This window comes from Vulpes vulpes, chromosome 13, assembly GCF_048418805.1.
Source record: "Vulpes vulpes isolate BD-2025 chromosome 13, VulVul3, whole genome shotgun sequence".
NCBI classification, from domain to species: domain Eukaryota; kingdom Metazoa; phylum Chordata; class Mammalia; order Carnivora; family Canidae; genus Vulpes; species Vulpes vulpes.
Window position 1 is genome coordinate 130,318,177 of NC_132792.1, and position 24,001 is coordinate 130,342,177.

General features: G+C 45.2%; 1 protein-coding gene and 1 long non-coding RNA gene across 4 annotated transcripts in view; one reads left to right on the forward strand and one right to left on the reverse strand.

Moving 5' to 3' along the window:
• The window catches only part of LOC112923493 (uncharacterized), a 28,384-nt gene extending 25,487 nt beyond the window's left edge, over positions 1–2,897 (reverse strand). Inside the window, exon 1 of one of the 2 annotated variants that reach the window (XR_011996331.1) lies at positions 2,732–2,897. This is a non-coding gene — a long non-coding RNA (uncharacterized lncRNA). The remainder of the gene's footprint in view (positions 1–2,731) is intronic. The other variant, XR_003235683.2, reaches the window with a different exon arrangement.
• Positions 1–24,001, forward strand: part of LOC112923456 (cytokine SCM-1 beta-like) — a 166,063-nt gene that overhangs the window by 37,677 nt on the left and 104,385 nt on the right. The window lies entirely within an intron of this gene.

A 24,001-nucleotide genomic window follows, 5' to 3' on the forward strand; every position in this document is an offset into this window, starting at 1 on the left:
GTAAGCAGGTGCTGACAGGCACCTCTGCCAGTTTGTGTGCTCCGCTGTCAAGTCCATGTTCAAGCCAACTGACAAACAAACACTGCCTCACTTGCCCAGCTTGGGGTCACATCGTTGTATCTGAGTGGTGGAGGCTTCCTGGAGTTCCTGAGATCCCCAGACAGATGGGCTTCCTTCAGGGAAGGGCCATTGCTACTACTACCCAAGACAGGTCATGTGCTGAGAAAGGGAAGGGATTCAGGGTTTTAGGTCCTGAGTCCAAATCCCAGTTCTTTTCTTTCGTGGCTATCACTGAACCATCCAGGCCTCTCTGCCCAGGTCTTGAGAGCCTGAAATAAAGCTCCAGGGTGACAGTTGTAAGTGGCTGTCTGCCTGCTGGGTACTGCTGACATGCAGTCCTGCTCTAGGGGATGTGTAACTTTTTACTTCTTTAATGTGTAGGTTTTTAAAATCCCCTGAAAATAGATCCCAAACTACATGGTTGGCGGAGTACAAGAGAAAGGGCTGATGGTAGTCTGTAGAAGCCATAAAGCTGCGGTCAGAACTGTTGGCTGCACGGAGAGCCCCAGAGTATATGGAGCAGCTGGGAGAATGGCCTCGTCAGGCCCCAGGGTGGCCAGTGGCCCGCTGTCCAAAGTGACTGCTCCTCAGAGCCCTGTGGGTGATGGAGAGCGTTGGGGCAGCACATCCTATTGTTCCCAGTGTGGGGCTGCCATTTCCTCACTTGGCTGGAATTAGTAGGGCTGTGCAGAAGCCAAAAGATTGAGCCAGCTGGGTAGTGGAGAAGAACAGTAAGAAAAGGAAGAAAGGAAAAAAACTTAGCAAAATGCTACCCTACCATGGCATAGCAGACTCTCCCTAGACCTTGGCTCTTCTTTCACCAATCCCAAGCAAAATAATGAGATGACTGATTCTGTAGCTGGAACAGATACCTGGCCTGCCAATTATGAAATGAGGGCCACTTTCCAGGCCAGCTGGGGGTAGATGGAGGGTTTAGAGGGAACCTGTGGGTCATGCCATTGGGTTGATCCTGGTCTTCACTCAGGGTAGAGTTTCCATTTTAGAGCTGGGTTGCCCTGCCCTGGTTAGTCTCAGGGATCTGCAACCACCTCACTTTTCCTGCCAATGTGAATAATGTATTTTGTAGATTGGACCCTCTTGCCTTTATCTCCTTTAGGATTGGTGGCCCAAAAAAGAAAAGACACTTCAGGTTCAGAACTTGAAATTAAAAGTGGTCAGAGGAGCTCTTGGGGATGCCACAAGGATCTGGATGGGTTTGGGGCCTCCAGTCCAGCCCTGGGCTAACCTAAGGAAACTGCTCAGAGTCTGGTCCTACCCAAGAAAATCTGATTCTGGAACATGAAGAGCAAATAATCAGGACTCATGCCATTACTTCCTCAGCAGAGGCCTGTGTTAGCCATTGTTAATCACAACACTTTCTGAAACTGACCCCAATCTCCTCAGCATTAGAATTTTTTCAACAGAGAATTCTATAAAAATTTACCAATTGTCAGGAACTGTCACTTGAAATTAATTAATTAATTAATTAATTAATTCACGTGACAAATATTTACAGAGCTTTAACCTTATGCCAAACAATGTAATAGGCACCAGGGTATAATGCTGGGAAAAATCAGAAAATATCCCTAATCTTCAAAGCTTCAAGCTTAGTGGGAGAGCTAGACATTACTCAAATAGTCATGCTGCTAAATTCAAGTGTGACAGTGTGTCAACTGAGAAACATTTAATGTTCATAAATGAAAGATTGTGCCTGGCCAGAGAAATCAGGAAAGAAATGATGGCTGGGCTGAGATCTGAAGGATGAATAGGGGTTAACTAAGCTGAGGGTGAGAGGTAGAAGAGCACTTCAGGGATAGGGAAGAGCTTTTGCTCAGCTTGTGATGGAAGGAAGCACAGTCAGTATGAGGATGTGAAGGGGATTGAGGACGAGATGAGGTTAGAGAGGCATATGGGGCCTGGGGCCTGTTGGGTTTCCTCAGCACAGTGAATGGGGTTTTGTTTTTATTCTCAGAGCAGTGAGAAGTCAAGCAAGGAGTTTTATGTAGATATGATGTATGTTTTGTAAAAGTCACTCTGGATAGAGTGAGTGTAGAGAATAGATTGGAGGAACTCATTGGGAATAGGGGTAGACAAGTGTCCTGGGTCATGATGTGACCCATGGCATTTTGTGTTGTGGGTTGTGGTCAGAAAATTGTGGAAATCACTGATCTGGAGGCTTCTAAGGACACAGGTCTGTTCTGGGGTTCTGAGCCAATGGGAAGGAAATTCATACTGAATGGGGAGGGGCTAACACTTACAGAAGATCCTTAAATCATTCCCTCCAATCTTGGGGCTTTGGCCAGAGATGGCAGATGGGTTTCCTAGGATGGCTTCACATCTCTAGGCCCAGACACAAAGAAACATCTCAAGCCTCTAAGTCAGTGCTGGAGCCAGGATATAAATCCACTCCCTCTGAATCCCTTGCATGCTACTTGCTGAAAGGAAGGAGACAGAAGAAAGCAAATTGGCTTTTGAGCACTCATGATTGCCCCCAGGGGCCCATCCATGCAGAACAGGCACATCTGCTAGGGCTTCATCGGTTGCCAATGACCATGGGCAGGCATAACGCCTCATTTTAACTTCACAAAGTCCCTCTCCCAAGTCTTTCCAGACCAAAGAAGAGCTTTCCCAGTTCTAAAGATTGGTAGGATGAAAAGCTGCCTAGTCTTACCTTTCCAACATTTGCTGTGTCGGGCAGACTTTAATAGAAGCTCCCATACTGCATCCAGGTACTTGTGGATCAAGCGTTGAATCAGGGGCTTCTGAATCAGGGGCTTCTGAAAACATCAGAGCTCAGACATTTGGGATGCTGAGTGTGTTGTAGGCACCCTGCATTTAGAAATTGGACATATGAGCTGTGGAGAGCTGGTTCTCTTGGTTGCCACAGAAACCAAATCGAGCTGGATTTAGCATTAAATTATAGGGTACACACAGAGATGGAGTTAAACATTTGTCTACTACTGCTTTTTTCTTTTCTTTTCATATTGAACCTTCCCAGCAAGTGGTAGCAACACCTGTGAAGCTAAATGGGGGCTGAACAATATGTTGTGCCAAAGGAGTGGGGATTCTGGAAGCTTCATAAATGGCAAGGACATAGATTTCCACCAGAGGCAGGATTATTGCGTAAGCATCTCCTCCCCAGATTCCTGGTCCTGCCAATTCAAAAGGAGTATCTCAGGGAGGATAGAAGAGAATTGGATAGAGTCGAAAACTATAGCTTCCCATATGGTTGCCTCTAGGGACATGTGGCTACCGAGCACTTGAAACGTGGCTAGTTCAAGTTGAGATGTAAAACACATGCCAGATCTCAAAGACAGTATGGTAAAAAGAATGTAAAATACCTCATTAACTTATAATACTGATTACATTTTGAAATGATAATATTTTGGATCTCTTGGGTTAAATAAGATATATTACTAAAATTAATCCCATCTGTTTCCTTTTACTATTTTTAATGTTGCTACTAGAAAATCTAAAATTACATATGTGGCTCACATTAATATTTCTATTGGACAGCGTGAGTTCAGGAACTCTTATTCTAATGCTGGATTGATTTGCCATCAATGACATTGTTTAATCTTGAGATATGTCAGATTTTTTACCTGCAAGGTATTAGGTAGCTCTATCTTAGTCACAGGTTCATTATGAAGATTTGATTGGCCACCAGAGAGGATTCTGTAGTGCATTGTCCAGATATCCCCTTAAGGGTCAAGGTACTCATTGCTCCCACTGCTAGAGTGTTGGTTGCTGATGACTCATTGTTGAGACCTTGTCAAGAGTTCTTGCAGCTAAAGGGAGGTGGGTTGTGTTCTTTCAGGTGGGTCTGTAAAATGCAAGGGGTTCATCTAGTATTAAGCAGAGGCAGGGCCAGAGATCTCAAGGAAGCTACACAGGCAAGTAGCTCAGACCTCTTGTCACCACTACTATTGCTGCTCCTTAACCTGACACCTATGCCTATGGTTGCAACGGAGCCTCACTTATGAACAGCTTAGGGAGGAGAAGAAATATCAAGTGTGGTTTATGAGATGGCTTGACTCTGTATGTGGGTGCAAGCTATAATGGATTTCTTTGAATTACGGCCCCACTTGCCAGTGGCTTTTAAAGAGAGAGGTGAGAGGAAAGCCTCTCAATAGGTGGGGCTTTGAGTGGTAGTCCTGGCCATCCTTTCTGTGTGGAAAGAGAACTGGACTGAAATAGTGATATCCACAGACCCAACGAGAAATAGTGAAGGGTGTGGCTGTTGGTAGGTGCCTGCAGAGAAAAAGATGGAAAGATTTAGGGCATGGGGACTGGGGAAGAGGCATGTAGATGGACTTCCGGGAGGGGGCAAAAAGAGTTAGGATCATTGCATTTCATGTTAATTCCACCAGAGCACAGCCACGGCAGGAGAGGCACTGAACAACTAAGCAGACAAAGTGACTCAGCTCACTGACGTCAGCCAGCCTCTGTTCTTTGGCCACCTTCGGTGTTTGAACAGTGGCTATGGGAATGGAGCAGTGGTCCCATGGTGGCAGGGATCAAGGCAATCCATATGGTATACACTCTAAACAACCACTAGAGGAGGCTGGGAACCAAGGGGGTAGCAGTGATCCTGCTTACCATCCCTCCCAGTGACCCACCTGTGATATTTGTGCTCCCATCCTCACAGATGCAGACTCTGTGGGTCTAAAGAGGCTGGTTCCCAGGGAGGTGGGGAATTCTTACACCAGAGAGTACAGCGGGGGCCTTCTGATCTCTTCCAACTCCTGGTACCAGGAGATTAGCAGGCAAGGAAAGAGGTTGCTGCTTGGGCAGGAGCCATTGACCCTGGTCATCAGGAGGAAGTAGTACTATTGTTACACAAAGGGGAAGGAACTGAATATGTTTAGCATTCAAGTAGCCACTGGGGCATCTCTTGGTACACCCCTGCCTGATATGAGGTAAATGGGCAAGTGTAACAGCCATGCCAGAGAATGGTGTGATGTGGTGACCAGGGGCTTGGTCTCCTTAGGGATGAAGGTCTGGGTTCACTCCACTAGGTAAGCTACCTAGAACAACAGAGGCGTTGGCTCTAGGTGAGAGGAATACAGAATGGATAGAAGAGGACGGACAGAGATGGTGAGGTTCAGTTGTAGCCTCAAGATCAGATGTGGGAGTAGTAATTTGTCTCATTAATCTTCCTCTGGTAGTTTCCTCTTGAATAAAACAACCAGAAGAGCATAGAAGTTGCTCCCAGAAGGTCACACTTATAATATGAAGTAAATGATCCAGGGGGTATGAAAGCTGCACTGTGCAGGATGCTGTGGTATGCTGCCCAGAATTCCTGTAGGGGACCGAGGCACTTATTCCTCCAAGTGCTGAGTGTTGGCTGTTAATGACTCACATCTGAGTCCCCCTCTAGGAATTAAGCTCCTCCAAAGGTAGCCTGAGGTCATAGCTCCTCCTGAAGGGAAGCCCACATCCAATGACTGGTTGGTGTGGAATATGGCCTGGCGCATTTGTCTTGATTCAGGACAACTTTGTAAGGAAGTCCAGCTTCTGAGCTTCCTGTATTACTCAACTTCTCCCTCTGCTTCCTTTTGCTTCTCTTCCTTAAAGGTATTATTACTAAGTGCACCCCCAGTAAACTTCCTGTGGACAAATGTCGGTGGGCTGCCCAACCTAGAAGTGATGCTTCCTCTTACTGTACGGTGCAACACATACTGAGCTCAGCCCCAGGAGCTCTGGGTTCTAGTCAGGGCTCTGCACTTCATGGATTGGGCTGGAACTTAACTTGCCTCAGATTCTACATGTGACTCAGGTTATTCATGTGTAAAATGGTGATTCCGAGGAAGGAGCTGGGACCAGGTAATCTAAGATCCCGTCCAACTTTGATTTTGCATATGCGTCAAATGGATGGGGGTTGGGGATAAGAGTGACATGAAGAAGTGGGAAGACCTTTGGGAATCTTTGAGCTTTCTCCACTTTACAGATGAGGGGAACTGTGGATCAGAAAGGTTAAGTGAGTTTCCCATGGCTGCCCTGCTTGAACATTAGCAAGACTGGAATTTGGATTGGGCTTCTGTTTGCTACCATCTGGGGTTTATCCCCTTCATTACCTCAGATGTCGGTCACTATGGCAACGGTGTAGGGGTGGGTAGCAGAGAAGATTTTCAAGGTTGGCTGGAGGGTCCTGATCAACCAGCTGCTCCTGGTCATTCAAAAAATCTTGACCAATGTTCCAGGAGGTCATGGCCTTAGTCCTAGAGCAGTGTTGGCGGTGCAGGTGAATCCCCTGGGATCTTGTTAAAGGATCAGAAACACCTGGGAATTTAAGATTACCCTCACAGATTCAGATTCAGCAGGTAGAGCTGGAGCATCTCTAATCTGAACAATGCTCTGGATAATTAAGGTCACCACCAATGTTTGAGAACCATGGTTGTGTAGCAGCGATCTTCACAGTTGCAGGTCTTTGTGAATAAATGGAGTGGGGCACATGACCGCTGCATGCAGAAGAGAGAGGCATCGTGTAGCACGGCTGTCTCTGGGGACACAGCTGTTGGAGATGCTCTGAGTGCGCCCCATGGGCCAGACACAGACAAGCACAGAAAGAACCCCTGGGACTTTAAGAAACGTGCCTTAAAAGTTATAGTTTTATTAAAACAATCAAAAGATAGAAACAAAATATGTGCTAATTTATAAAATATATTCTCAAAGTACTTCTGATAACAATTAGAGAGCTTTATCTCTACCTCTAGGTGATAGAGGTTGACAATGTGAGTTGCATATGGGGACATTTTGTGGTCATCATCATCGCCGCACCACTGACACATTGTGAACTCAGGGTCCTGTGTAAAAAGTGTTTTTCTGTTCCCAGAGTTTTGTTCCAGGGCTTGTCCAAGATGCCCGTATAGGTGGTGTCAGCATTCTGCTAAATGGCTTCCTTAGCCTCTTTAGGGTGCAAAGGCCCAAATGGTTCTTTGGTGATGTTATGTGGAGCAAAAGGGACGTGCATCCCCTTAAGTGTCTCCAGAGGGTTCACCTGTGAGCCAGCTTGCTGCTCAAAAGACACCCCTTGTATCCCCTGCTGCTCACCCCTAGGTGCCTGGCCGATGGGAGTCCTCGGTGCCTGGCAAAGAAGGTTCTGCTGCCTCTGCAATGCTCCGTGGGAGAACCTGCAAGCAGAGCCCAAGGCCATGGGTTTCGCTCATGCCAGTTTTAAACATTTTTTAAAACTTTATTATTATTCTTATTATTTATTTTCCCAGTTTTATTGAAATATAATTGAGATATATAATACTGTGTAAGTTTAAGGTAGGTATGGTTCCGGATCTTACACTTACGTCTTTAATCAATTTTGAGTTAATTTTTGTGAGTGGCGTGAGACAGTGAGACAGGGTTTCAATTCCACTCTTTTGCATGTGGATGGCCAGCCTTCCCAGCACCTTTATGGAAGAGACTGTCCCTTCTCCACTGAGTGTCCTTGACTTACAGTGTCCTTAATGAAGTGAAGGGTGGAGGTCTTGATGTTTCTTCCCTCTCTTCCCAGCCTTTCCAAGGCAGCTTCCCTCCTGGTACTCCCTGGAACTCCCCCCAAGTTATTGTGGCTTACATTTCAGCCCAGAGTCCTGTCAGCTGCCTTCAAGATTTCTGCCTTTCATCCTCCTCCTGCTTTATCAGTAGCTTGTTTTGTTAAATAAATTGCCTAATTAATTAAACACCTGTTGACCGCAGAACTGTTTTTTGCCACACACTATGTCGGCGAGGAACAAGATGGGCCTGATGACCATCTGGAGTTTGTTGAGTGAATGAAAGTGGTGATAATGGCTGACCTCCACTGAGTGCCTCCTGGTGAGGCCTAACTACCTTGTTATTGCAGTTAATCCTTCCATGTTCCTGTAGTATCATGCCCATCTTACAGACGAGAAAAGTGAGACACTGAGTGGCTTATGGGAGGCCATGGAGTCTCATTTGATGGAAATTGCGGCATTTGGCTTTTTTCCTACCTCTGGACTGTGAAGGTCTGGCTCTGCTTGTAAGGTTCTTTATTGGGGGTGGGATGGGAGCAAAGAGAAATAGAATTCATGACTGGATCTTTTTTATTTTAAGAGATGAACATTCAGAAGTTTTGGGGAAACTCTGACAATTCTAAAATCACCCTATTTGTTATCTCATATATTTATTGGAGTGATCAGAATAAAATGGTCAAGTTAATAATGGCTGATGTGATTTGGGGAGGGGCTGTGAGTAGGGGAGGGAGACTGCCAAAGGACTTTTCAGTGTCCTTTTCAGTCTGGGAGACACGAGGTCCCCAGGAGATCAGTAAGTAGTGACAGCTGAATTTTTTTTTCTTTTAGAAATAATTGACACATTATGTAAGTGTAAGGTGTATAACGTGTGGATTTGACACATTTATATATTACAACATGATCACCGCTGAAGTTTTCAAGAGGCCAGGGGAATGGATTGATTTCTGAAGCCCTTGAGAAGAAAGTGGCATGTGGGGAGCTCACCCCAGAAGCTTAACTGGTGGCAAGCCTCCTGGACACAAAGATTCAGACACTGAGCTACCTTTCATGGGATTGGGCTCTGCGAAGGGAGAAAACATTTGAAGACAAACAGCTGCACTACAAAGCTTGAGGCAGGAGAGAGGGGGCTGTAGCTGGGGCCGGCATGGTGAGATCAGCAATGCGGCAGGGAAGAGAATTCTGCAAAATTTCTACTGCAGGGGAAGAGAAAGAAATCCAAATTGCGTGAATTCAACCCAACCTCTACTTGGCGCGAGAGAAGTCTGTGTTGGAATAAAATAATAAAATGGGGCCACTTGTGACCTTGGACATGCCTCTTTGCCATTCACATCCACAGCTGAACTAGTAGTCTCTAAGGCGACTTCCCATTCTGAGTGGGAAAGGAGAAACCCGGCAGTAGGGAAGGAGAAAGATGCTGTTAGGGGCTCTGGCAGGGTTCTCCTGGGGAAGGCCACTGGTTCCCAGTACGACATGGGGTGTGGGTACTGGTTTCACAGGTGCCATGTTTTCCCCTTGGGGTGGGGAATCGGACCCCTTCAGACACTGGACTGCTTAAAAATAACGGCATTGCGGTTTTCAGGGGACACCGCTGCTGCAGGTGGAGGGAGCTCAGAGACAGCAGGTGGCGCGCTTTCTCCTAAAACAGCTTGGCTTGCAGACAGCGCAGGGCATCTCCGCAGTCCCCAGGCCACCGGGGACCACAGCAAAATGTCTGGTCGGGACTGCTCCTCAGGCGTAACTGCCCTCCCTCGGACACTCCCTGCTGGGCTTGGGCTAAACACTGCCAAGATGAATGTGCACACCCCGCCCCCCCCCCTCCCGGTTGCAATGGAGAAGCCTTTGCAATGGAGAACCCCCAGCAAGACAATTGCTGACTGCACAGGTCTGGGCTTCAGATCACCACAGGGGAGAGTCACACCATCTCTGGGTGTGGTAATCATGCTCATCACTTGCCCCATGGGCAGCTGAGGGGTCCAGGTCCCCCAGATCCATGTTGGACGAGACAGTGTTCCCTGGGGAACTTAAGGGAGGAAGGCCTTGGGAGAACAAACCCCTTACCTGGAGGAGCCGGGTTTTACCTGGGAAACGTTACAGTTTTTCAGAGAAGAAAAATCTGAAGTTGGATCTTCTTCGAAAACATGTTAAACAGAAGCAAGCAAGTGAACAAACAAAATAATCTCATAATTAAGCAAAAAGATCACTGGAATGGTATTCAGGAATCTGGCAGGTTCACTAGCCAGCTGTGTGACTTTAGGCAGGTAACTTATCTCTGGTCCTGTCTCACTTTGATCATCAGTAATAATTCATTGGTAATGTCTCTTTTAGTCGAATAGTGTGTGTGTGTGTGTGTGTGTGTGTGTGTGTGTGTGTGATGTGCGTTCTTGGGGACTGAGGAGGCCCCTTCACTCTGATTTCCATTTCAATCATTAAAGCTCACGGCGACCACACATAGAGAAAAGAGCCATGCCACCTTCATCATTCTGGGACCTGAGGTGGTTCCTTCAGGAGCATCATAACCAACATACATGTGCTTATGATCTTCATTTAGTTGCTGAAGAGCCATGTGCCTCACATCAAAGCCCCAGTCTCCTGGCTTCTCAGGGACAAAGCCCCAATCTCCTGGCTTCCACAAACCCAGTTCCAACAGAGAGAGATAGAGCTCTTCCTTTACTCCTGGGATGTTGGAAGCGTTTGGTAGAGGTGAGGGGAGAGGAGCCAGGGCGGGTGACAGGTGGTGGGGTGGGGAATGCAATGCTACACCCCTGCTTAACAGGCTTGCAACTCATCAATCATTGTCAGCCATCAGAGAATAATTGAGTATCTGCTGTGTGTAGGCTAGGTGCCAGGGACATAGCTAGAGCCCTACGTGATCTTTGTTCTGGAAGAGCCCATCGACTTGCCAAGATAAAATAAAGTCAGTTTTTCCCTTCAGCTCAAATAAGCATATTTAGGCTCTAAGGGGCTCACAGAGGTGCTCTGCTCAATGGGTTCTCCCTGCCTGCACCTTCCATCCCACATAAGGCCTGGGGGGACGCCATCAGTAGTGAAAAGGGTGCTTTTCAGTCTGAGGGGCACAGCTTTGCATTGCTTTGCCCCGGGGTCCAGATGGTCACCAGGCTGCCCTGCTGAGGACTTTGTTTGGCAGGAACGTGCTCTGATTCCTGAACTGTAGTCTGAGGATGAGATGTGGCCAAGGCTTAAAAACCCTGGGATAAAGCAGCTCTTCTGCTTGTTCAGCAGCATCAGGCTGTGAATACTCCACGCTGTGAGGCCTGGGCCCAAGACAGCAGCAGCGCCTCCGGGGGGTGGATGCTGCGGGGTGTCCGGGGCGCGGCCCGCTGAGCGCTGCAGGCCACGCTGGGCCAGAGCTGCGGGCTGCTCGGGGAGCTGCTGAGTCATCGTAGCAGCCATGTTGCCTTAGCAACTGGAACAGCTCTGGGGATTCTTTCTTATTTTAAAGGACTATGTGATAAAACTTTGGAGACAACAGAGGAGGCAATGAGATGATGCTTTAAAACTTGATCCTAAACAGCAGCTGTTACAAAGCATTTCCATTAGAATTCTCTTTTTTTTTTAAAAAAAAGATTTAATTTATTTATTCATGAGAGACACACAGAGAGAGAGGCAGGCTCCGTGCACGGAGCCCGATGTGGGACTCGATCCCGAATCCTGGGATCACTCCCTGAGCCAAAGGCAGGCGCCCAACCGCTGAGCCACCCAGGCGTCCCTCCATCAGAATTCTTGAGCAGAAATTGCTTTTACCAGCCCCACAAGGACGCAGCCACCCTGGGACACCTATTCCACTAGTCAGTATAGATGCAGCAAACATTTATCATTGTCCTTAGATAATAAGGGGGGGACAAGAAAAGACCGTGGCCTGTGTGCGAATTCTTACACGGCTGACACTTAGCCTTGCTCCAGGCTAGGCGCAGCGTTCTGTGCACAACAGCTTATGCAATCTGCAAGCCTGCAAAATGGCTCTATTATTTAACCTATTCTATCAGGTGGGGATGTGGGATGCGACCTCTGTAAATTCAGAGCGAGAGCTCTTTACTTCCATGCCAGGTGGCTATTTGGGAGGCAGAGCTTCTCTGCCTCCCAAAGAAGGGACGCGGCCACCAGGGTGTAATACAGGGTGACACATGGTTGAGTACTAAATCATGTTTATAATATAAGCATTTACACGAGTTCAGGATAAACCCTTGTCGATGTGGATCTATGGTCCTGCGTCAGCTGAAGTGTACTGATGTACTTACGCTTAAGCGGGTATTGAGCCTGTGGAGGAACTTTCTGAGGAGGCCGAGGGTCACAATGAGAACTGTCAGGTAGGGAAGTGGGAGCAGCGGGCAGTAAACCAGGAGCAGCATCATATAGAGGAAAGGAATTCTAAGAGGTAAACAGGACCCATTACTGTCCTGTTCTGTCTTCAGCGGGTCATCAGTTGCATTAAGGAGAAGTCTGTGGGCTGTTTTGCCAGATGATAATAGCAAGGTTTGGAAGCTCTTTTATTTTCACTTAGAGGTGCTGCCGTACATTGCTGGTGGGGATGACCAGAATGACTTGAGCCCCTCTGGTTTTGAAGATGGTGAATCCTCTTGGGCTGCTGTTGGAGCAACTTGTCTCATGAAACACAAGAAACGCTTTTGCCTCTTGGCTGGTAGACAGATTTTTCCAGGGACATAATATGCTAGTGCTCTGACCCACTTCCCAAGATTTCCCACACTTTCCAGATTTGGACTCATGGATTCATATGCCAGTGTCTCTTTTCTCCCTTTCTCTATTATTTAGCTATGCAGACATTGTGCAGTCTACCTGCTGCTAACTTTTGGTGGCCCTTGTCAGGGGCTCTATAACCTTTCTCTAACTGGCTGACACCTCATAGGGATTCTAGGAGCTTACAAATTGTGAACAAGAGACGAATGAGATAAGGTGAGGATATCTGTCTTGGACAAACTTCCTTTGATGGAGCACTAGAAAAGTGACACATGAGCCCAGGAAGACTTCTGGGATGACTAAGGAGGAAGAAACTTTTCTTCTCCATGAATGCAATCACTTTGGCCCTGTTCTGTGGGAATAGAATAATTAAAGGGGTGATGGCGGGTCAGGTACAGGAGAGAATGGGTCAGAAGTTTGAGCTGAGGCGAAGGCGGCCATAAATGACTGATGACCATGTTAACTTGTCTCCAACTAAAGGGGATTTGGAGGTTTTAAATATAATTCTCAAGTAATATTCTTATATTCAAAGGTCTCTGTTCAGAGAAATTGTTTTTATTGTTGCTTTTAAATTCTAAATATGAGTCCGTTCCTGTCCAGTATTGCAAGAGACCTTGTAAAAAGCAGGTGCTGTCACAGCATAACGGGGAAGCCATGGCCCCAGGAACCCACTGTTTCAGAGCAAAACCACCACCTTTCTGGTGGTGTAGCATTCTCTCCATGTGGTTAGATTAACTGGGGAGTTTTCTCTCTTTGGGGCTCTCCTTGGCCTATTTCCTGATGCATCCAGTGAGAAAGTGAGAAACATAACCCTTGATTGCTAAGAATTGGCTCTAAGAATGGGCCTGAAATAGAGTTACTTACAAAATTGTTAATTTCTCCAGTGCTGGATTGGGTCTCATTCATTGCTTTATCCTTGGCACCTAAAACAATGCCTGAAACATCGGAGTAAGCCATTTTGAACAATTTGTGCTTTAGGATTGGCTATGTGAAAGATATAAGATCTAAGAAAATGGTGCCCTATCTCCTTTACCTCTGAATATTTTCTCAGATAATAAGATGTTGGCAGATTTGTGGTGATTCTCAAGGAAGCCGGGGAATAGGACTGCCAAATATGGAGGATGACGAGTTATCTCAGAAATGGAGGGAAAGGAATTCCCTTTAGGAGAATTTATTGAGGTTTTGGTTTCTGCAAGGACTGTGTGGTATAAAGAGATGGGTTGCCAATGTTCCTGCCATGAACATTGGCAGGGAGTGTTTTCTCAAAGGACCAGGTGTTTGTCAGGTGAACTAGGCAGTGTGTGCACAGCAGGCATGGCCATCCAGGGAACCCCACAGGTGGGCAGGGCGTGTGGGTGTGGTGTAGCTGGAGCCCAAGTGAAAAGGGGGAAGAGGCTGGGGGGGTTTTAACAGGGCTGGTGTGATCACATTTTCCTTTAGAAAGATCCCCCTGGAAGTAGTGTAAAAGGAGACGGAAAAGCAATGGCAGAGGCACAGGACCAGCCAGGGATAAAGGATAAGGGTGGTGTCAGTCAGTGTGGAGGGGAGTCAGATGAGGAAATAATGAGGTGTTACACTTGACTGAACTTACAAATTGGGGTTGGTGGTGAGTGAGAAGGACAAGTCTAGGAAGGTGAGCGTTCATGGGCCTGAGGTCCTGCTATAAGTGACAAAGTTCTTTGAGTCATTTTTAATATTAAAAGCTCATAGAAATTTGCAAAAAATCATATTAGCATTTGCATTGTTATGAAAATGATTTTTAAAACCAGCTAAAAGACATAACTTTCCTTTCCAAAGCGTCAGAGGAAATTGGGACTTTAGAAAAATGCACCTGGTCATGCATGGTTTCGGATGCTCCCCACAAGTATATTTTTTGAGAAGCGTAAGAGCCCTCTGTGATCTGGCCACAACCCACCCAACATCCACTCAGAACAAACTGGTCTACTCCTGTCAGCCCCTGGGGCCTCATCACAAAGATTATGCTTATCTGGTTTTGTATGTGTTTAAAATTTCTTTCCATTTCTCTCTCCCATCTTCAAGGTCTAATGCAGATATCTCCTCCTCCATGCAGCCTTCCAGGCCCCGTCTGACTTCCTTTCTTTTCCATCTCTGAAATCTTGCAAACTTATTTGCTTCCTGGGATTTAACCACAGATAAAACCATAAATAAAAATTGCTAAAAAACTTATGGAAGCTACTACTACTACAGTTATTATTGTGGTACTGAGGTTGTGTGCTCTGTTTCCCCAAGCAGATTACAAGTCCTGTGAGGTCAGAAACTCTATCATCAATGTTGTATTTGCCACAGCACTCGGCGCAGTAACTACTTTGTGAATAGATGCAGTCATTCTATAAGCATATAAAACAAACTCATGGCCAAGTAGAAGAAATAGAGGATAACTTTTTTTTTTCAGAATATATTTGTGACTTTAAATTTCATGTCTGTTTCCATTAAACAAAAGCTTTTACTTCCTCAGCAAAGCACATTTAGATATTAGAAAAACTAGTATCCTCTCCCCTCAGGTCCATTCTGCTTTCCTTCCCTTTGCTGGGTCATCTCAGGTGGCTGTGACTCTGACGTTGTAAAACTGTAAGCACCTTCTCAATGAAGCCTGCCTGAGCTCAGGTCATAGCTGTGTAGTCAGACATTTCTCTGCTTGCAAAATCAGAATGTGGGGAAGCCAAGAGAGGTGTGATGGGAGATGGGAGACAGCTTTCTGAAGACATCAGTCTGGACACAGGAATCTTCTCCCAAAGCCCTCCTTCCTCCCCTGCTCCCTGCCTACCTTAAGGGTCCCTCCCACCAGGTCACCCTTGATTGTTACCGCTCTGAGGTGCCCAAGGGTGGAAGCTCCCCCAGGGGATGTCTTTGTCTATCCAACTCATTATTATATTCTTAATTATACGACATCTCTTCAAACAGGGTGAGGGGTCCATTTCTTGAGACAACACAGGAAAAATGTGCCAGAAGGAGGTAGAAGGAGACAAGGATCATGGGGTACTTTTTTTGTTTGTCTTCTGAAGCTCTGCATCTGGTAAACAAGGAAGCAGACATCAGAGAAGGGAGAAAATGCAGTTGCTGGTGAGGTTGTTGCTGCAAGTAGGCTGAAGGAGGGAAGTTGGGCACAGAAGCTGAAAGGTGAGCATGGAGTTAGTGGTGGGCACTAAGCTTTGGAGGGATGAATACTTAGGTCAGTGGCTGTGGATTCTGGGAACTAACTGGAGCCTGGCGAATTCATGTCCTCTTTAACACCATCGAGAAAACCTATCCAGGGTTATCTACTGGACCTCTGAGTGCTGTGACTTTAGCCCGGAGTTAGTCTCCTGTGGCTGCTTTAACAATTGAATACAAACCTAGCAACTTAAGACAATATAACTATGTTATCTTGCCCTTGTGTAGGTTCGAAGTCTGACATGCATCTGCCTCACTGGGCTAAAATCAAGGTATTGCCAGGACTGCTTTTCTGGAAGCTCTAGGAGAGAACCTGTTTTCTTGCCTTTTCCACCTTCCAAGTCCATCCACACTCCTTGGCTCATGGCCCCTTCCTCCCTCTGCCAATCCAGTGATGTCACAGTCTTGGACCCTGCTCTCCTTGTCACATTCCTTTCTCTCACCTTATTCTGCTGCCCTCTTCCATAGCTGAGGACTCTGTGACTACACTGGGGCCATCCAGATAGTCTGGCAGGATCTCCCTAGTTTCAGGTGAATACAAAATCTGGGGATTAGGACGTGAACGTTATAGTGGGGGCATTGTTCTGCCTGCCACACTCCCTGGTGCTACTAATCCAGGTCCAAGTCACCATTATCCTTGCCTGGCTTACTACAAAAGCATGGATTTGGAGTCAGACTGCCTGCATTCAGACTCTGGCTTTGCGGTCTATTAGCTGTATAATGCATTAGGAAGACCCTTTCTCAGTGTCCATCTCCTAGCTGTGAATGGGGGACATGAATGGTACCAGCCTCACAGGGTTGTAGTGAGGATGAAGCACATACTTGGCATGTTAGTAAATACTCAGTTAGCCATTATTGTCATTAGCTCGTCTCGCTGCCTCTACCCTCAACCTTATTTACTGGATCCTCCACACTGAAGCCAGGGCCGTGTTTCTTCAACACAAGCTGACTGTATCACTTTTCCCATGCCATGATATCGTTCCCATTATGGTCTTTGCTATCCATCTCGCTCTACTTTTCTATCATAGCAGATGATCTGAAGTGTGACGGAGTGTCTGCATATGCTGTTCCTCTTTGGACTTCCTTCCTTCTCTTGATTCTGTGTGCAACTTAACTAATCCTTCGTAGCCAGTTTTCTGACATCATGAGCAGAGCTGGTTACCCACTCACCCTTTCTATGTCAGGTATGTGCTCCTGCCACACACCACTCAGTGCTCTGAGTGTGCTGCAGCCTGGCAGCTTCTCACCGGCAGAGACCACATGCACCTCTGCCTAGAGCCAGCCACACACCAGACACTCAAGAAAAGTATTGAAAGCATGTAAATGGGACTTTTTTTTTTTGAAATTTATTAATGTGTTTCCCCTCATGTATTCCTTTACATATTTCCTCTCCTATGCTGCCAGAAGCATCATTTGCCTCAGGGAGTACTAGGGATTTTATAACAGAAATGCAAACAAAGCTATTAAATATCCAACTTGTGACACCCAGAGTAGAAATTACTTTGAAAAAAATTTTAGGTATTTTTGTTGTTGTTTTGTCTTATTTTATTTATTTTTTTAATTTTTCATTAGTTTTGAAAACCAGGCTTTACAAATGAGAAAGAGGTTTTAAAAACTTGTTTAGCTCTTTTTATCATATTAAAAGCAGGTTTGGTTGGTATAAGTTATATTCTTCTATAAGAGTAGAGAGGAGACCGTTTTCTGCACTTAACTTGAGAGTGATGATTTGTGGTTCCGAGGACAATATGTTGTATAGGATACAAAATGAAAATCTCCCCCTTTGGGTTCTGATGGGTTCTTGGAAGGGGGAAGTGATGGAAGTGGTTATGGAGAACTAGGCACGTGGTTCTGTCTCCAGGTAGACAGATGGAAAAGGCAGAAACAGGGGCATTTTCCTTTTGGGACTCAGAGGAATGCATCCTGGAGGAAGTTCCCTACATTTCATAAAACATTATATCAGAGTGAAGTAAATGCTGAAGTATGGTTAGGCAGCAAGGAAACTTTGAGTTTAGCTTCCAAGGGTCTTTCTGTGCTTCCTAGTGAAGTGAGAAGAATCCAGAAATTCCTCCCTGGCCTGCTGACTCTTGCAGAAACAGTTGATAGTGCCATGGGCTGCATGGTAGACTCTGGCCTAAGGGTCAAGTGGCCATCACAGCCAGAGTTCAGAGGGCCGTGCTAGACTAGTGAGAGCTGATGTGGGACAAGTCAGTGAGGAGACCCACTAGGCTCAAAGCAAATCAAGAGAAGGTAAACTGTGAATTCGACCAGCTGTTGACTTTGGCTGTGGGCACAGGCTGAGAGGGCACTGAACAGGTGGACAAGAAACCACCATGCTTCAGGAGGCCCATGAGGATATGAAGAGAGGCACCCAGACCCACATGCAGATCTGAGGTCTCCCCCACCACCACGATCTCTGACATCTGTACAGACACTGACTTGGGTAGCAGAAGTGGGAAAGGAGGAACTCAGAAAGCCTGGGGATCTATATGCAGAAAAACTTTACAATGGAAGAGAGATTATTTTAAATTAAAGTGATTAATACATACTAGCTGGGAAGGTTTTATTTTTTCTTGCTATACACTTTTCATTGACTGTGTTGCTGGCCTAAGAGTGAGGTCAGTGAAGCGCCAGCTGTACCACAGATACCGTGTCTCAGACTTGGTTCCTTGTGAGCCCAAGGTATCTAGGAGTCCTTCTGTTCTGTCCCTGAAGGTAAGAATGGCTTGTCCTCATGAGCACAGCTGTCTAGAAGTGTCATGCTTAGCATGGGATCTTTCGAATCCCTTTCCTAATGGAACTAACAGGGCCACATGTAGCCCTCTTTACTCATTTTGCTACAGGCATTTTCTTTTTTCCTTTGCTGCAGAGTGAAAAAGTTCATGGCAAAATTAACTTGGGATCCTAAAATGTTAAAGGCCTTCTTAAGACTGTTCCCAGTTTGCAGATGGGTTATAATTAAAACGTCATTTGCAAGTCGGTTGTTTTGGAACTCAGAAGGGACCATTTTTGCATAGAAATAGTGTACTTACTGTTGACTAGGCTCCCAGACATGTATATCTCAAAATGCAACCAGAATACAGTCTATTTGAAGTAAATAGTTAAGACCATGATGGTACTATGCCAAAGATTAAACAAAACAGAAAAAATAAGATTAAACCATGTTTATTTTTAATGTAGTGTCTGAGGAAAAACACATTTAATTAAAAACGGATAAGAAGTATATGAAGATTCAGAAGAGGATTTCTCAGCAATTTTGAGGGCTTTCCTGGCTTTTTGTAAATCTGATTTTCATTGAAAGTCTATAAATTTATCTTCTTTTGTTATTGCTGCAGGCATTAATCTTATGCATATTGGCAATGAAAACAGATTTTACATTATTTGGGGCAGTGGAGATTGGGGAGAACTGCTATTATGTGCCAGGCCCTCACGCATGCACTTGAGGTACATCAGGGAACAGAATAAAATTTCTGACTTTGATAAATTTCCTTTCTTATAGGAGTATTCAGGCAATAAACTAGTGAAGGGCAGATATATATGTAAACAAATAATCAAATAGTGGTAAGTGCTTTGAAGAAAAAAATTGGAGTGAGAGATTAGATTTTAGATGTAGTGACCAAGGAATATCTCTGTAATGGAGCTGATAACTGATAGAATTTCTCAAAGAAGTAAGGGGCAGTCAGTGTAGATGTGGGGGGAAGCATATTCCAGACGGAGGCCGCTGCAGTGCAAAGGCCCTCAAGCAGGGGTGTGCTTGGGCATATCCAAGGAAAAGCAGAAATCTAATGTGAGTGTACTGGGGTTAGCAAGAAGGACAGTGGCCAGGGAGATAGAACGGCCATGGAAAAGACTGGATCTTAATCTAACGGAGATTTTTTTGTGTGTGAAATTCCAAGTTTTTCTAAGAGAATTGAGAAAAAAATGGACACAAGACAAGGAGAGCCAAAGTTGGATACCTTTGATCTTTCATGGTAGAAATTTCTACACTCTTAGTGATAAAAGATGGGTAAGAGAGGGAGAGAGCATTTTTGTCATACCCCAGAGTAAACAGATTATAAAATAGTAGGAGGGTTAACTAGTGAAAGTTGTGGGAGTAAGAGACTTCCCGCACTGGCCACCAGATGGTGTGTTGAGTCCAGGGCAGCTTGGTTGGTGTCAGGAGCAGACCTGGACTGGGGAGGGAACAGAGCAATCACAAATTTCCTCAGACTGAGAAAGTCTGCGCTTCTGTCAAGTACCTTGTCACTTGCCGAAAGAGAAATAATGGCTTTAAGGTAATCGGTAGTGTAATTGTGAGTAATTTACATATTCCTTTGTTGTTCTGATGATGATGGTTCCCTCCTCCCACCTTATCGTCCATATATTTTTTTTTTTTCCAGAAATGAAGAGGGAGCTGAGACTGCCATGTGGTCTGGATAAGATTCTACTCCTCCTTTCCCAACACGCACAGTGTCACCACAATTACCACACCTGACTGCATTTGGTCCTTGAGCCCACTTGACATGAGTTACCACAATTCCTTCACTCTCAGGTCATCCCTCAGCTTTAGAAGCATTGCCATAATGGTCTCTGTAGGCCTTGGCAATTCTTCCTCTGATCTGCTTCCTCCCTATCCCCCTCCCTGCTTCATTGTTCTTCATGGCACTTAAAGCATTTGCGACTTACGTAATATATATATGCTAATGTAAGCTCCATGCAGGTGGTGGTCTTTGTTCTGTTCATTTCTATATTCTCAGGATAGTGACAAAGCGGTGTTTAATAAGTATTTGTTGTGAGGTTAAGCGTTAGTCACTGGGAAGGACAAGGCTTGGTCTGAGCAGGCACAGGCATGAGAAAGGGAAGATAGGATGTTTGAGAGCTTCCATAGACAAGGAGACTATTTCTTGATGCCTGGCCAACCTCTGTGTGTGTTTATTTGTGTTTGATCCCAAAGACACTGTAGAGCTTTTATTAGAAGAATGGCTTAAACAACAAGTTTCACATGATCCCTAGTGTTCTGGAGTATTTGACATTTGCTTTTAGGCTTTTCAGCAAGGGGGGCTGGCTACCTAGAATGAGATCATCATGGGTAATAGTACAATCTAGGTTTGTAAGTGCTTGGGATATTGCTCTTCTCCCCATTCAGATAAGGAGGACTTCATAGCCTGGATTTTTGTATCCCCTGTTTCATACTCTAATAATTGGTTTGAGGAGTTCCTCCCAGTCACAGTTTGTATAGCTCATATAAGGTCCATATGGCTGCTGATCCCCTACCCCTTGGCTGGACAAGTCTGGTGGTAGCTACCTTCAAGACAGCAGGGAAATAACCAGCTATGGGAGCAGAGAGCCTGCCCAACAGACCTTTAGGATCTTCCTTCCTTCTTAAGTTTAGTGCTTTACAGACTGTGAGCACCTTGAGGGCAGGGTTGGGTCTTGCTCATCTTTGCAGCCCCGCAGACCCAGCTCTCCCTCCACCCCCCAGGAGGCATATACATCTACAGTGAATGGTGACCCTGGCTGATAATTGGTCTGGTGGGTGACAGCTTGCAGGTGTAACAGGGAGGGCCCAATTTGGGCAGCAGGCTGTGCCTTACTTAGGCCCCTTGCTGGTAAGCACCTTCCTCCTGCTCCTTGATTTGCTCTATTCACTTTGTGTCATCTGCTACATTGCTCTGGAGAAGTGTTGCATCACAAGATGGATGGGTGGATCCATCCCATGGGTGGGTGGATGTCTATAGAATATTTTTAAAAAATATATATATATTTTTTATTGGAGTTCAATTATTTTTTTAATGTTTATTGAGAATGGGCTGAGAGAGTGCTGCTCCAAAGGGTGTGTCTATCTGACTGCCACGTCTTTGACTGACAGAAGGACCCTAGACTACAGCTGGGCAGGGGTGGGGGGGGCGGTGGGGAACTCACTTTTTAACTCACTTTTTGCCTTTTCTCATTGACACAAGCTTTTCAACTACTGTCCCTTTTTATGGACAGACAGACCTGCAGTGACGTGGATGAGTCCTGGTGACAGAGTGGACTCCTTCTGTGGTCTGTGGGTAACAAGGACTATGACGTCACCATGTGATGATTTCAACACCAATACCTGCTCTGTGACCATCCTCCTTTCTCCCACAGGCAGCTTGGCCACTTCACTGCTCATTAGCATTTCCATAAAGGGGTAAACCAGGGGCTGGAGGTGGAAAGCAAACCAGTAAATTTTGCAGCATCTTGTTGTACAAAAAGCATATAATCAAAGGCAGGAGAGGGTGTTGAAATTAATGACTAGGATAACAATTGGAGATTGTGTCATGGTAATTCCCATTAGATTAGACTGGAGAATTCATTTTTTATTAGTTAGGGAACCTTGCACATATATATATGTCTCTCAGAAGAGTATCCCACTGAGGTGAAAGAGAAATGTTACTATTGCTGCAAAGATGATCATGGCCTCACATAGAGGTTTATCTTTTTGTTAGCCTCCAAAGTGGAGTATAAGCATCCATTCTGCGTGATAATCTATTGTGCTACAAAAGTAATATGTTGGAATTTTTATTTCTGTTTATTTGTATCTAAAATAAGAAAGAAATTGAATTCTAATAATACAGGCTATATGGATTGACAATCACTTATGTCTAAAATTTATAAGTGAATAATAGATGTATTTTGGAGATGCATATCCAAAATCTTTCACTTGTAAGAGTGAATGATTAAACAAATATGGAGACAATGGTATAAATGATCACCAGGAGCAAATTCCCTTAGCCTGTTAGAAGCTTCTCTGAATTGTACAGGATTCAGAACAAAAAAGATACTTTTATTTAGGTAATTATTCCACAACCTGAATTTAATCACAGCTCAGGGCTTCTTGTCCCAGAAATATTACTGCATGTTACCCTGAAGCTTATGTCAAGACAAGGTATCAAGGCAGAAATTTTAAAATGTCATGAAAGGGATAAATAAAATTGCATTAAGTTGGAATTTAAATAGAAAATGGAAGAAGAGTTTCTGAGGCACTCTGAGGAAAGCATAGCAACATGGTCCAGAAGGATGTCTTCGTCTGGTAACAAAGGCCAGAGGGGTCCTGTGCAAGAGGTCTTTGGGTGGTGGGGCATCACTGTTTGGTCATCAGCAGTTGGGAGCTGGCCACACAGGAGCTGTGAGCCCCCTTTATTTCATCCTTTCTCTTGTAAATTTTTCTCCTTTTTTAAAAAAAGATTTTATTTATTTATTCATGAGAGATACAGAGAGAGAGGCAGAGACATAGGCAGAGCGAGAAGCAGGCTTCCCGCAGGGAACCCTATGTAGGACCCCATCCCAGGACCCCAGGATCATGACCTGAGCCAAAAGCAGAAGCTCAATCACTGAGCCACCCAGACACCCCCTTTTCTCCTTCTTTCACTCCAACTGTTAGAAGTCACGTCTTTTCTCCACTTATTGAGATATCTTCCGGGAGGAGATAGGTACCTGAAGAATTAGGCCACATATATCATGAGCATTCTAAACAGAGAGATTGCTGAATGGGAATAATAAAAACAAGGCAACTGTGAATGCTGGTTTTTCTTTTACCATCTTCTTCCAAGACAATTCTTTTAGGTCAGGCTCTGCAAATCAGTGAAACGCACAGCTTATCCCTTGGTTGGGAAAGGGTTATAGTTTCATCTGTTGGGCATTATTTAGGAAAAATAATCTTATTGACTATTTCAGACTTGATTTCTCTAAGTAAGGGAGGTAGGTCCTTGCTGTGAATCTTGAGGCTTCAGGACCCCTCCCTCTGGCCTGATCTGGACTCCCTCCCATGAGACAAAACCAGTAATGGCTCTCCTGACTCAGAGGTTATATGCTCTCAGCCTTTGGGTCACTCTCTCTTGTGCCCTTTGGAACACAGTCCTACTTCAGTCCTCGAGTAGGGGGAAGCTAGAGTGGGAAGTTACTGAGGGAGGTTCTGACATGGAAGCTAGAGGAATGTTCAGGCCAAAGGATGGCAGTTCAAGACAAGGAGAGCAGTGGCAGCAGTGTGTCAGGAGGAGCCAAGGGGTTCCGGCCTGTGTCAAGGTCAAGGCCAGTTTTTGCACCTGGTCATGTGCCCTTTATGGATGTCTTCATGGGTAATAACACTGTGAGAGGAAGCTAGCCAATGTTAGGATCCTGGGCTGTATGCCTTCTTTCTGTGTTCTATTTCTTTGCTAGACCTTCATCTTCATTTATTTTTCACATTTTTCTCTTCAAATTACTGAAGCAACTGAAATACATTGAAATAGCTCCTTTTTCAAATTCTATCTCTTGCTCATCAGCATGAAGCTTGTTGGCTGCATCTGGACAGTCTTTAAGACATGTGGCATTTACTGGGTGACTTCCTTGTCCCTGCAAGATCACAAGGATGTCATTGCCTGAAAAGTTTTGGGAAACATAGCTTTGGTTCAGTGCCTGCTCATTTCTTTTTTCCCCTCCTATCTGTTTGGGGGCGTTCAATGCCTTGTCAGTGCAGAATGCAAATCTGCTAAGATTTATCTAAGTTGCTTTTGTTTAGCAACTGGCTGTTTTATTGTGGCTTTAAATTTAGCCTCTTACTAATGACTATGTGCATTTTGGAGAGGAGG